Genomic DNA, 15911 nt, shown 5'->3' on the forward strand with positions numbered 1-15911 from the left:
GTTCAATTCATATCACATTCCCAAGCGTTGTACTACAATTGAATTTGGGCATTTTTTATTCCCTTGTGTCTGAATGTCTTTGACATGCTGTCAACATGGAAATTCACAGCACCCTGTCACTCTTCCTTCAGCAACCTCTTGATGTGCCACAGTGTCAGAGTCATATCATGAATAAACATGCTGATGTACAAAGGGATGAATGCTGAGATGAGATAGACAGTTTACATGTGTTTGAAAGGGCGGGTCTACAGAGGGGAGTGATAGGGTCAAAGAGCACAGAAAATCACCAAAAAACAAGCTGCATCCACCAAGATCTGTTTTCTATTTGAATGTGTACCAATATGTTTGCCTTGGAAACTGGTTGTGGCTCCCGCTGCTGCTTTGCAATTACTGGAATCCCTTTTGTACCTTTTTTTTTTTTTTTTTTTTAAAGTTAAAATATTTCTGACTTCTAGAAGTTGGCTCTCCAAGTGGTAAAGACATGCTGAACTCTCAGCATTGTAGAAAACAAGCAACAATGCCTTATATTTGGAAATAATCTGGAGTGAAAAAGAAAATGGTGCTTTTGACTAGGTGGCTTCAGGAGCTCTGGCAGTACTCAGGCTTGTGCTGCTCATCAAAAACCTGATCCAATGTCAGACTGCAAGGCCAAAGACCTGTGCTGTGTCTTCGGCGTCCCCAAGAAAATGGCTAGTTGTTAATTGTAACACAGAGTTTGGACTTTAGAGACTGAGGCTAAGTGTGTGTTTGTGTATTGATGTGGCGACACACCTAGAACACACTCACTTATCTTACCAAAGCCTTGTCTTCTCTCTGGGACCTTATAAACTATTTTGATCCAAAGAAATTTAGCTGAACTGTTAAACCCTTTCCCTTAAACACCTGTGACTAGGCACGACAGGTCTGTTGGATTTTTTTCATACTTAACATTTCTTCCCATGCCGTATGCATAGTACAAGCAATGCTTGGTAGAGTAGAGTTTGGAGAACATAAGATGAAAAGGTTAGCATGCCCAGCTAAGAAGTAACTTACACCAGTGTTACTTCAAAGGGCAATGAGCATGTTATACGATAACTACATTATATATTTGTGTCTATAGTAGGCTATTATATTTTCCCAATGGGTGGACGCCATTTGTGGAGTGTACCAATAGTGTCTCTATCCTGCTCTTTACTTATATTGAAATGTATGCTACAGTACCCAGATAGTGTTAGCAGAGATAGTGATGCATTCACCAAATACATATGTTAGTCCTCATCCTAAAAGCCTTTAAATGTTGAAGTCTAACATTAATATTGAAATATAGGTTTTAAAAAATGATATAACTCAGATTTTTGCCCTTCATCACTTTATATCTTTACTTGGCAGATACTTGTTGTTCTGTATGTCGAGTAGGTACAGCCCCTCTAAAATAGGATTAGCTCAACATTGCCATCCAAATGCTTTTCAAATAAAATATATCAGTAGTACAACATTTCTCATTATGAGAATGCTGGAGCATGCAACTGTTTTATACCACATCACATTGTAGGTACTCTAGGTTAAGTGGATCAAAAGTGTAACTATTACTACTACTACTAAAAATTAAGAACTTTAATTTATTAAAAACTTCACAAGGAGAACCAATTAAATGTAGGGCCTTGACGCACGTTCAGATTGAGATTGATTATTCTCAATAAACGTATTGTTAATCAAGTAAATATTAGCTATCCCCAATAATTATCAAAGATAACAATAAAAATTACTCTAGTTAAACCAGAGTTCCTCGGGGCACCACCGTCACAGACGGAGTGACAACTAATATTAAAGTCTCATTAAATATATTAAACTACTAATTAAGGGTTGAACACCAATAAATTTAATAGTTTACTCAGTTGAAGGATTTAAAAGTTATTTTCTTAGTAGAGGCTGGCTCATTCATCTTTGTGTAATATTAAATAAAAGACATATTGTAAACACAAACATTTATTAACAAATGAATAAATGCAACAAACAAAACACACAATAAACTAACTAAAGCCAACAGAAATTGTGTTTGTTAATGCGTGTGTGTTTGTGTGTGTGTGTGTGAAACAAAAACGGGAGGTGTGGGGCTTGGACCCCTGCAGAGATGGTGTGAACATTTAAGTCACACAAAATCCAGCAGGCTGGAGACCTCAGAAGTAATTTTTCAGGTTTTAACAAAGTTACAGTTCTATGCTAAGCCCTTCATACAATCTTATAACACGTAGTAATGCCCAGTTGGTGATTAGTTACCAGTCCATGAGATGGGAAAGATAAGTTACATTGCTTTGATGCCAGTGGCTGGTCCTTGTGAAGGAAGCTGGTTGAAGAAAATATTCTTGTCCTGGTTGTTTGCTCTTAGACAAAAGAGGAATCAACAACAACCTGGCAGATGATCCTACTTCAAACAGGCCATGTTCAGGGCCTAGGGACAGCAGGCAGCTGGTCCCCGGATCCAGCAGGAGAGCGTCGAGTTGAGTGAATCCAAGAAATGGAGTCCAAGAAAGAGAGTGAACAGGAGGTGTCCTACAGTTTTATAGACTCAATGGTGATGTCATCACCAGAGGTCAGGTCAGCCAATGGACTGACATTCTCAAACTCATGAAGCTCAGGTTAGCTTAATTAGCAAGCTAGCTACAGCAGCAAAATTATCGGTCTATGCTGTCTTTTATTTCTGCCACATGTCAGCTTGGTTGTCTTACTTTTTCCTCTTCTGCCCATTTCAAGTACTATTACCTGCTATATCAGATGAGTCTCACATTCAGCTGCTTTCACATGCATGTGGCACACACTCTGTCTCTTATCCTCTGTGGGTTATGAATGAATAGGATGGCATGCTGAATAGCAGCTGCTGAATGCTATGGCAGCTAGTAAAGCAGCAGGGAGATGTTATCGGGGGGAGAATATAGTGTCTCCTGGTTGATTTCCTAGTCATGTAGTCTGCTTGTCTGACTGCAGTATAGCTGATAGTGTCAAAGGGACATCAGAATAGGCCCGAGGGATTGCCTGCTAACAGATCAACCAGAAGAACATGTTCCCAATGACATGGTGCCTGAGCATGGGCCAATGTTTTCACTGTGACATCAAAGCCAATTTTCTTTGATTGATTTTCTTATATTTGTAGTATTCAAAGTTGCACAGTGTTCAATTTGTATGTGTAGAGGCAGTCGTCCTATTAGATCAAAAGTTTAGGCTGCAACAGGGAAAAGTATTCCGATACCTCTGACTGAGATGCTATTGATTTAACATGTTTGCTTGAATTAAATTCAGGTATGGACACTGATTAGGTGGGAAATTTGCTCCCAACAGGAAACGACATTCAATAATTAAAACTGAAACGCAAACAGTATTCGAATCACTTAGTGACTGAGCTACCCAAGCTTTCTCCTTCCTTTAATATTTTGGTGAAAAGCATCACTGATTGGTTGGGTTGTTAAATCACTTTAATGAAAGGTCTTTAATCAAATCTGGGTTCTAAAATCCAAATTCTTGAATTCTTAAATTTCAAGCTGAAGTTGATAACTTTCAATGTAAAATATGTTTTTATGTCTGTCACTATATCCTGACACCACAATGAGACCGACGGTCTGTGTGTGTGATCTCTACCTACATCTTCTATCTCCAAAGTTTGTGACCAAGTCGAGCTGAAACCAAGCTCTGCCCAGCAACCACCAACCTGACAAACTTTCTCCTTTTACAGCTGAACTGTGCAAAAAAATTTGATTCTGAAAACATTTTATCCGAGAAATATGCAATTCAGAATATTGATTTATATTTGATCAGCTTTGCCTGGTTTTATAGTTTGATTGGAGGTCACAAACAGTCATTGACATTGTGTCAGATACTGCTAGTCTCTGATTGGTTGTCAGTCAGGTGCAGTAGATCTAGCAGATGACATTAGGAGGGAGAGAAGTAGAGTGACATTACTATTTCACAGATAGTCTGTCTCATGCTTGTGCTGTCGGGATAAAGTGACAGTTTCAGCAAACATGAAAAAAAAATAAAAATTGAATAGACAGTTACCAACTATAGCTTTATGGTTTGTGTGTGGTATGGCAGTGGTCGGATGTCTATCCCAGCATTAATTGGGTAAGAGGCAAAGAGGCACCTTGGATTGATCAGAGCCTGTTTTGTATTTGTCATGAACGGTACAGAGATAACACACAAAAAGGGTGGACCCAATGCAGACACGGACACGAAGTAAAAGTACAAACAAAAGTTTAATAATACTAACAGATAGATGCAAAACACTACAGGGAAAACATGCAATACAAACAAGCGGGCGAGGAAAACAGGAACAAGGAGATGACGGAAGAATCAGGGAGATGGACAAGGAAACAGGAAGACGGGAGAAAAAAGAAAACAAACACGATTAGATAAACTCAGAGACGGGAGGCGTGAAAACCACAGCGAGAAAGGGAATGCCGGTCCGGGGGGAATAGTTACCAACGAAGGAATACAACGGTCCGGCACTGCATGCCTGTCCGCTCAGGGTATTAATAGTGATCCAGGTGATCAGCGTAACAGGCTGCAGCTTGGGGGGAACGCCTACCGGACCTAGACAAAAGACACAAGAGGAACACACACATGCAGGGAAACACAGACAGAGGGAGACAAACTCAAACAAAAGGAAGAGAGGAGGGTACTGACAGAACCGAGTCTTGACAGTATTACCATTATTAGAACTTGTTTTTAGCTCTAAAATGTTTTATGAAAGAGTTACTCCTAAATCAGCAAGTTACTTTTAGCCTCAAGATGATTTGTAAATATTGGCCCCGAGGTCTATCACAGGCCAACAAATGATTTGATTCTTATATGTTTTGAATATGGCATAATGGCTGTAAAGGAAAAGAAGGCTATTGGGACAAGGTGATTTTGGGTTTGTGCAACCTTATCAACAGAAAAGAACATTTACATTGGATGATTCTGCAAAATCCTGGATCACATCCCGTGTCTCATTTTTGAGAGTGCAATGGCAAAGATTTTAAATTTAACAATATCTGAGCATGGCAAATGGGCACCTGGACCTGTAAAATTGCTAGTGTCCGTTAATTGTGAGGATATTGTTTATTATGGATATAAATCCTCTGGATACTGGGCTGTGTTTTTTCTTGACACATTTCTCCTCTGAAATGTGCATGACTGATATAGAACACAAGAAAAAAAAAAAAAAGGACCTAAACAGGAAGAGGAGTACTGTGCACTCCTGTCCTGGATGATTACACAACAACATAATGTTTGTGAACATTACCCTATGTGTTTGGGGGGGGGGGGGGATTTATTAATGCGTCCTACTTTTTGACATAACTGGATTGTTCACTTTAAAGCACATCACTGTATGACTTGGAGCAATAGTTACGACATTATTCATATTCCTTTTCTGTTCTGTTGAGGTACATTTTGTCTAATTTAATCTTTTTGCTTTGCTGAGTCCTATTACTTTTGCAGATGCTAGTTTTTTTGTACTAAAGCCACTTTTCCCAAGAGCCTAACTTAAGTCAAGCACTAACTCACTGAATGACTGAAATCAAGGACTTGAAATTCCTGTCTTTTCTTTTTTAAACATTATAAGTTAATGTTGCCTAACAGAAAGTAAGCCACACCTCATCCCTCCACTACTGTAAGAACTGCAGTATTGTTATTGTCTGCCTCACTGGTAATTTGCCCGCAGTTGCATTGACCAGATCAAGTCCTTCGGCAGTCCAATGCTAGCGTTTAATGACATCATAAAGTTGTGTCCAGCCTGACTGCTTTCAAGAGCTAGATTGTCAAGTTAACAGCTAAAAGTCAATGTTGGCCTGAAGCATTCTGGGTACACAGGGCTCATTAATGTAAGACCTCATCTCTTATAAAGGAAAGCAATAAGCCACTAGGTTGGACAGTTGTCTAACTGGGATAGGCTTCATTCTGTCTCAGTGCTTAATCCGATATTCGTGATAGAAATGTTTAAAACTTACTGTGCAGGTGGCTCTAACTAAAGTTTATAGATATTAAACAAACTATGTGATCACATCAAAACACATTTAAATATTATTGTAATACAGTCATGCTTAGATTGGTTATTCTAAATATAATTTTGTCTTAAAGGTGGATAATAACCAATATTATTAAAAAACGCAGAAAACCTTCACAAAAAAGTTCATGGAAAGGCATATGGTTATATCCCGCAGATGTCAGGAACTCACTTTATGTGGAGCTTCAAATAAGCAATAATCAGAAACATTTCAAATCAGCTGGGACTTAAATCACCTTGTCTCTCCTTCACCAAGGCTTAGAAGAAGCACTTCAGTCACTGTAATACCAAATGCTCAGGTTGAGATTAAAGAGGGGATGATGAGATATAGATGAGAAGAACACAGTTGCAGATTCTTAACAGTACTCCCTAAGGAGGTCAGAAACTAACATCAGGGACGGGAACAGCAGAAGTCTGGCTTGACTACCAGTATGCATTTCTGTTACATTTAACACAATTCAACAACATTTAAGCATTTATTGCATTTTATTTTAGCCACTTGCTTCTATAAAGGTTAATTTCAGCAGAGCGCCATGCATGCTCCTTTTCATTGAATTTAAGGGCAGCACAGGCCTCAGACATTTACCTTGCACAGCAGAAAAATTCTTGGTATAACATATCACAAGATCAAGCAAGAGTCACATTCACGTCACATGAAAATCCATTTTTGTCAGGCTCCAGGTGATGCGTTTGTGTTGTGCTGGGGCAAAAAAAACAACATCAATATATATATATATATATATATATATATATATATATATATATATATATATATATATATGGGGGTTGGCTGGTTCCAGGCACGTCCAACTGAGAGGAGGCCTCAGGAAAGACCCAGGACCAGGTGGCAAGATTATATCTCCACACTGGCCTGGGAACGCCTCGGGATTCCCCAGTTAGAGCTGGTTAATGTGGCCCGGGAAAGGGAAGTTTGGCGCCCCTGCTGCTGCCCCCCGCGACCAGACCCCGGATAAGCGGTTGAAGATGAGATGAGATATATATTAGGGGGGAAACGGTTTATTAAAGAACTCTGTCCCGTTCGATACACTTGTCACGGTTCGGTTTTTGAGGTGCAACTAAGCATAAGCCTTCCTGACCGCTGTCCTCTTTCATATCCATCTCAGCGCTACGTCTCAGCGCGTCAAACCCGGCGCGCTGAGAGACTTGCTCCATGCGCTCCTTGTAGGCGCACTCCCGCTACAAACTTCTTTGTGGGTTTCTGAATCCTCTTGGCAGCAGCTCCCTAAGCTCTGCTTCACAATATCCATTAATGTGATGCTCATATTTTTCCGGCCCCTCATTTTGGATCATTTTCGCTAACCTAGCCTATTTAAGTCAGTTCAGTGATTGGTGTTGGTTCGTATTTTAGTGAAAGAAAACCTATTTTCTTCATTTTTTTGAAATTTGATAATGTATGTGTTTATATTCTTACATAGAAGGCAAACAATTGTTTACCTTTTTGCCAAATAAATATATAAACACGTAAATGCCGCAATGTCTTTCCTACTGTTTCATAAATCTCACTTCACTTTAATTCTTAGCTTTAAGGAACTGCCTAACCCGTTTTGCAATGTGACAGGGGACATTGTCTTGTATGAAAATTGAAGCTGAATGGGAGACAATTGCAGTGAAGGTATTGCATGTTGCTGAAGGAGGTTCACATAAACATTTGCATTCACTCTGCCATGCAGCTGTACAAGAGGCCCAACTCCTGCTGCAGAAAACCTCCCCCAAACCAAGACACTTCCTTCTTCAAATTTAACTGACTTCTTTACACACTTTGGGTTCAGTCTTTCCCCAGTCTTATGCCGAACAGAATGTTTCCAATCAGACACAAATAAATTGAATGTACTCTCATCACTAAAGCACACAACATGCTCCACAGCAAAGGCAAACCTCGCCTTTTTATTCTTTCTGCTGATGAAAGATTTGGTCATTGCAGAGTGGGCTTTCAGTCCAAAAAGTCCCTTGTCAGCACTGAACTGGTTAGCAACTCCAGCTGTAGTGTTGAACCAAATCCCCATTGAGAGTCTTTGCATAATCCTGTCCTCTCGTGCACTTGTTTTACGTGGACGACCGGCCTTTTTGAAGGACCTAAATGAATCTGTGTCCTTGTAAAGTTTCAATATTATTGAAATCACAGACTTGGAATGCCCAACCTTTCTTGCAATGGCTGAAAGGGTTTCATATATATATATATATTGTGTATAACCACAGCTGATATTCTATCAAATTATTTAAACGGTTATAAATAATACAACAGTATTTCAGAATGAATCAAGTATTTATTAGTTGTTCTCTAATTTTGATTTCCACTGTATAGTGGCGGCTGCTGGTCTTTCAAGGAGGGAAAGTAAATATAAATGTGTTTGTTTATTTATATGTAAATTCTACCCTTCATTACTTTCAAGGAAATTATCTGTGACCTCGTCGTACCAACTAGGCGTCTTTTCCAGGGACTTGACCAGGGTCCTCTCAATGGCCAGCAGAGCTAGGCTGCTTGAACGGCCTTGGCCCAGTTGGAGCTGCTGCACCAGACTACTGCGAAGTTTGACCGCCTGTGAGTGTGAGTGACAGGGGGAGAAGCTCCGCAGCTGCCACTGCTCGTTTTGTAAAGAAACCGCAGAGTGACAGAACAGAGTCGCCAAACACAAAGTCGCTGGGGATCGGTAAAGTCTCCGGATCAGTTCGCAAAAATGGAATGAAAAACTTGGAAAATGCTCCGGTGGCGGTTTATTCTTCAAGATCGCTGATTCGCTCATTTAGCTCTCAATCAAAAAAGCCCACTGCCCCATAGACCCCCAGAGACTCTGAGCGTCCGGTGGGTGGGACAAAGCCCAGCATTTATCCAATGACCGTGTATTTTTTGCTGCAGTTGAACAACCCGCTCTACGCTTCCCCATTGAAGTCAGTAAAAGCTGAGCGTCCGACTGTGTAAAGCGCTGTGGGGATGAATGAGAAGGAAGTTACTCAGGTTACCTGTGATAAGTAGCTGATTCTGAACAAAAATGAAGGCTTTCTAGCGCGTATTTGTCAATGAAATGTACACACAGCAGTACATATTTCACCACTTTTTTTTTGGGTGACATTTCCAGTATATACTGTATATGCTGCATATATGCTATGAAAATAAACATGTCCAATTAGATTCTGCAATGGCAGAAACCCAATATTAAAAAGGAGAAAAAAAACATAATCAGTACTTCCCTAATCGACACCAGAACCAGCATTTACTTTCTCTACCCACATTTGTACAGCTGGTCTGTGGATTCTAATTGGCAACATTCTTACCAGTCCAAGTCTCTAATCTAAAAAGCCGTCCAGCGGACTACATATACCACAGTCAAGTCAAATTCATTCAATCTGGGCTCTTCCAGCATAATGAAATGTAAGGCACAGTGCCAACACGACTGCATCTGCGGTAAGTCCCAAATTCAAGATGGTATTTAATTAAGAAAAATGAATACAGGCAGAGAGAGAATTAGAAATAAAATGAAATGCAAACCACAATAAGGATTTGTCCTAAATTGGTCTTTTTTCTGATACATAAAAACAATTATTTTAGAATATCCAGTCCCTAATACAAAATCATGTACAGCGGGCCTACAAGACTCGCACAGACATATTTTATTATGTTTTTATTATTGTAAGTTGCTTTTTAGCAATACTTCTTTCGTTATTTTTTTTTTTATTATTTTGGGATCATACAGGAATCTTTAAAAAAGAGAGAGAGGCCTGTATAAAAATTCAGGAGCTTATTAGGCATAAGCCTGCCAGAACTGTTTAAGCAATTCCTACCTTTCTTGCACATTTACACTTTTCTTTTGTAATCTTAAAATTCTCCTAATAAGTGTATGGCACACTAAAATGTAAAAGAAATCCACCAGGTGTTGAAACTCATCAATATTCAAATCGCATGCATTTCATATATTTACATATATTTATTTAGTCTGAATAAAATGATTTGCAGAGCTTCCTACCTGTCATCCGTCGCAGCGCCCCTTCCAGTTGCCTACCGCTGCCACCGCTTGCAAAACGCGCGCCTCTGGCAGAGCGGGTAGAGTGGTCTATCAGAGATAGATAAAAGGATACTGATGCTATAAGAGGCAAGATGCAGGTTAACATAGGCTCTGCTTTCCAGCAAAGGCAGAGGCTAATGCAGCTTCATCCAGAGCTAAAAAGAGATGAGATGTCGCTGTGTTTTTGCTGGACAGGTACTTTTCTTTGCATAATCCTAGAATGCAATATTACATGTGAGCACCCAGATGCTATCAGTTATCAGTTACTATAGTTGTAATTGTTGTTACAGTAATACTATGTAATTTGTGCAAGTTCAAAGCATCTGTCTTTGTGTCTGTCTCTGTCTTTGAGTCTGTCTTTGTCTCTCTCTGAGCTGGGTCTTTCTGACGTTCCTGCCTGTTAAAGGGTAGGTTTTCGTTGCCACCGTACTCTACAGAGGAATTGTTGGGTCTATGTAAATCATAAATAAGTCATAGAGTGTGGTCTATACCTAGTTTGTAAAGTGTCCTGCGATAACTTTTGTTATGATTTGGCACTATAAATAAAATTGAATTACAATTGAATTGTCAATAAACCTGCTCTCTCTTGCGCTGCTCATTTTCTCAGTGCACGCGTCAGAGGAGGAGGAAGCGTCAGACGTTAAGCAGGGGGAAGAGGGTGGGACTTTGGAGAGAGGCGGAGTTGTTTCATGTTCAAATTTTTACTAAGTGCTGTGCGACATGCCAGAAAGGTAAGAATGCTTTAATTCACACATGGATATTATCTTGACAGCCATGTCATTAGGCAGGTTATAAGAACTGGCACCTGGTGCTAATCTTTGTCTTTTCCACTGCGGCTTAAAATATAATTCTGGTGTATTAGCATTCCATGGTATTTTTTGGCCATCAAGACACTTGTTTTCATCAATCACCGATCAACAGAGAAATTCCGGAGATTTGCTAGTAGCCAGACATGGTTAAAACTGAGTAGCTCGGGGCGGACCGCTGAACCATCCAAAACGGCTTTTTTTTAAACTACTAATATTGCTCAAAATAGCACCAAACCTCTGCAGTAGCATGATAACAGTTCCTGCACATAAAAGTGAAATACTTTCCTCCTTGAACTGAACTCCAGGGCATTTGGTAATCAACTTGTATGGACTGCCTCTCAATACGGAAATAGCCAGCTGCTAAGGCTTGAGGCATTCTAAAACAGACTTTTTTAATAAATTCTGGGTTTGCTAATGACGTTGTTGGTGCTTCGTTTCATGTGTAGGGACTCTTATCATGCTATTGCTGAGGTTTGGTGCTATTTTGAGCAATATTAGTGGTAAAAAAAAAATCAGATTTCTCTGTAAATATGTGATCAAGGAAAAAACAGTCTTGATGGCTTATTTGATGTATATTCAATTCAAATATGCCGTAATTACGCTTTAAGTGTTGCTACATGATACACACAAAAAGCTAAGTTTTTAGGATCCAGAGAAATCACTGAGTCAAGTGATCTCATCTACCTGCAAAAAGGAAGGGACCTATATTTCATCAGAAAGAGTAGCCTCGACCTCTTTCCACCACAATGAATGCTGTTGTTTCTCCTCCACAACTCCACGATACAGAACAGAGCTGGCTTCTGTGCATTTGCTACCTCAACGGTACCACCTCTGACTGTCTTCAACAAAGCCAGGACTTAACACCACCGGTGGATTATTAAACACACCTGCATTGTCCCAAAGTGATCAAAGTAAGAGGCTTTAGCTTGGGTCTGGCCAGACATAGCTTAAACTAGTGTGTTTCTGTAAGATTTATTGATGTATTTCTGTGTAAACCTTACTGTAGGTTATGCTGTGATTGTAACCACAGACTGTACTATAAAGATGGACGTAGCTACTGTGACGTCACCCGTTGGTGCTGGGGGCCTAGCTCTAGCTAGCTAACGTTAACTTTGTTAGCAAACGAATGCTGATCAAGACATTTTAAGACAACCACAATGTGACAATGAACTCCACTAAAGTGAAAACAGGGGGTTCAAGCAGAGGGTTCAAAAACAAGTTTCTATTGCAACGTAAATAGTGCCATGTATGTGTATCTCTAAGCCTCTACCCTGTTGCTAGCATGGTGACCTGTCAATCACAAGGTCGCCACGCCCTAAGCATCCCTTGTTTAATCATCTATTTTACTCAAAACTGAACCATAATCTACAAAATGAACATTGTGCTATATTGAAGAAGACTATAACTAGCCATTGAGACCATAAAATAATTTGGAAAGTCTTTCTTGAGGTAATAAATCAAGTGAGAACAAGGCTCATTTTCCCATTGACTTCTATGCAAACTGACTTCTTTTTGCAAACAGTGGAGACACTAGAAAAATGCAGGATTAAGGCCCTTCCGCATTGGTTACACTTTTCAGACCTGGAAGCAATGTCCACCAAGTCCTGTTTTCAGAGTGTTTAATTAACTTCATCACAGTTTGATGTGTGTTTCTGTGTGCCATTGATTGTGTATCACACGGCTGAGACTGATCTGACCAGTGCTTTGTCCTATCATTGTGTAAAACTAGTGAGCTATCTTACCCAAAGAAAACTAGCGGTTGTGTTTTGCCACGGTGATCAGGACTGCCCTTTTGATTGTGTGTTTTGGCTACCGCACAAAGCCAGCGATCTGCAGCTTATTTAGGAATGCTAGTTGCTTGATTTTTCTGCGACAGTCAAAACAGCTTTTCTTTTCTTGTTCTTTTCTCATTTTCTCCTTAATATTGACATTTTTAGGTGAATTTTTTTTTTTGAGACTGTTTTTACCTTATGGTTATTGGTCCCTGAGTTCAGGGTGGTGCTCAAGAGACACTTAAACATCGACTCCTGAAGTTGTGTATAAAGTTGTACCTCCTGTCATTTAATACTTAAGATAATATAAGAGTTTTGCTCACACAGGGTTTACGAAAATAGCCAGGGAGGCATTAAAGTAAAAGGGTAGATGCATGTTGCAGGTAGGAATTTCAAAAATATAGCGGTAGACAAAGGTAACATAAGCATAGACTGTGATGTAGTAGGACAGCACTAATATGAAATGTAAAGTTACACAACATACAAAATATCACCTTGTGAGTACGGTTTGGTAAGGCATCTGTGACCGTACTTACAGATGTAAATGTGACATTTCATTTCACTTATTGTATATGTACAGTTTCTGTTTGAAATTGGACATTGACGCAAATTAAAAGGCAAGATTTCGATAAAGTATGCACATTTACAGGAAATGCAATTTTACCATGAAGGGAAAAACATGGCTCAGTCAGAAAATCAAATAATACAGAAGCCATTCCCATTTCAATATCCTCCTCGATAAACATCAGTTGAAGACTCTTTGCTTTCCAGATGGCATCTCATTCAATCAAGAGCAGAAGCTGGGCAGTAATTGACTAGGTTTTTAGTGTTTATTTTGTCTTAATGCGTATCAAGCAGTATGTACAAAAGAATTGACTCGTTCATCATGACACATCTCTGAATATTTTTAGAAACATGACTGTCAGCTTATTGGTAATCCAAGCAAACAGGCGCAGATCAATATTACAAATCCTACCAAATTTCATGGCGATAAGGAAACTAAATCTAATAAAAAGATAATATAATATAACAACAAACAGAAAACTATATTATGAAAAAAGTATTTTTCCCAATTCACTGTCTACTTTGTAATGATCTCCACTGTACTTCTTATAATAATGATAACAAAAATAATAGAGATGCTTTTTACAGGAATCTGCACAGCTCCCATCCATCAACACAAGCTCAGATGATACATGTGATAGCTGGCCTTCCTTCATTAACCATGCATGCCACATCCATGTCTTGTTTGATGGATGACTTCTTGGCACCTCAGTACATTTCAGTGAAGCACTTGACCTTTATAGATACGGCCCACTTCAATATACTGAGCAATGAAGGGCTCCATCAATTTAATACATGATTGGTTTCGTCAAAAGCCTCCGCTCGGCATGAATGAAGATCTGTTTAGATTTATGTGGCCAGAATTAGCACGTTGCTAAATGAATGAAATTAGATGAACTCATAAGATGAATAGAATGTTAAACCGGAGAAGATGAATAAAAGATTAGCATTTACACTCACAACAAATGCAGGTCAATGATTTTAACCCACGGTATTATCTCATGCTTATTTCCACTATCAGATTAATTCAGTGTTACATCTAAATAGGGTCCAAATCTCTTTATTTTCCAAGCAAATGTACAGCCCTGATGGCATTTGCAAATACATCAGGGCTAGTTAGAGACAGTTATAAAAATACCTAGGAAACACCAGCTAGTAGCAATGGTGGACTTTCACTCATTCAGTGTAGAGCATGAATATAGAGAGGGGTAAGTTCAGGTATAATTGGTTGGCTTTGATCTCTGAACTCTGCAGGGGGCTGCTTAGGACTTGCCCCTGGAGAAACCTCTTCTGAGTATCCAATGGATCCCAAACCTCCTGGATCTCAACATTTTCCAAAGTCAAAGACAACATGCTTTGTTTAAGGACCTCTCTCAAACCAAGAAACGGCCAAGTAATCCCTGCTATTTTTCTTAAGAAAGAATTGGCCAATTTACCCCTTATTTATTAGATATTAAATTAGTAATATTATGAATCAGGCAATAATATTCAGATATAATCACCATTGCACCATAGTGTACCAAATATGGACATAGTACTTATCTAATGTCACGCATAGGTCTCTTGCAGTTGCAATGAAACTCAATGTCGGTGGATCCAGCTATTGCCATCTCGGCAGTGCCTCACTCCACCTTCTCATGGCTAATCCAAAAAATGAGCAGTTGGCTGGGGTTGAGGTGGGGCCGAATAAAGCCTGGTTGCTGAGGTAGCCACCTGTGACAGCTCCCTGTCAATCAAAGCAGCCATTCCCTTAACTATGCATATATTTAAGCATTAATATAAATTAAACAGGTGAGTTATAGAAAAATTAACTCCCTGTACAGTTGTCATGAACTGGGATATTAGCTAGAGAGACCAAAACAATTTTTTCCCCATGTTGGCTTAATTCTTCAGCCTTTATTCTTGTTGCTTGCATTATGTTTGTGAACTGCTAAATGTTGGCCAGTGGTAAAAGGAATGTATTTGTCTTATTTAATAATTAAATAAAATTACTGAGCCATACCAATTCACGTCTGTCAATGTTAAAAAGTTGACTGACACACCCCTTTTAATAAATGCAATATTAGATCAAACTCATTAACACAATGTTTTGTCTCAAACTTGCCTTTCCTATCGGTCAGAATCAGTGAGAAGTGAGAAAACCCAAAGGTACAAATGTATATGTATGTTTAATATGAAAATGAGAAAAGTAAACACACACTTCAGCACAAATCAATTCTTGTTGTACTCCTCCCCCAAGGTATAGTATTAATTATACGACAAATTACACCACATCCTATACCTGGCAAAGACTTAGAAGACACAATTGGTCAATAGTCTTCTTTTTTTATACGACAGGCCACTAGTTGATGTCACTTCTTCTTCCGTGCTACTTGCTTGTACTTTGAATTTAGTTCTGCAGGGATTGGTTTGCTGTCTGTCTCCATCCCCTAGAGAGAGTCTGTCATTCATAGCTGAACTGTTTATTTTTTGACCTTTGCTTTCGTTGTATCCATCTGTCCTTTGGTTGGCTTTGCAAGCGGAGCTGTGTCCTCGGAGGCAAGGCAAGGAGGATGAGATGAAAGATTCATACAGGCACACGCTGTATGAGAGAAGCAGAGGGAGATCTCCACCAGAGAGAGTTAATTAGAATCTCCCTTTCCCAGGCAATCACTCTGCTCTTGACATTTCATCTCACTTTTTCCTGAACAAATCTCCCTACGAGTTGCAGAGAGAGAGACAGAGAGACAGT

Source organism: Echiichthys vipera, assembly GCF_963691815.1.
Source record: "Echiichthys vipera genome assembly, chromosome: 1".
Lineage (NCBI taxonomy): Eukaryota > Metazoa > Chordata > Actinopteri > Perciformes > Trachinidae > Echiichthys > Echiichthys vipera.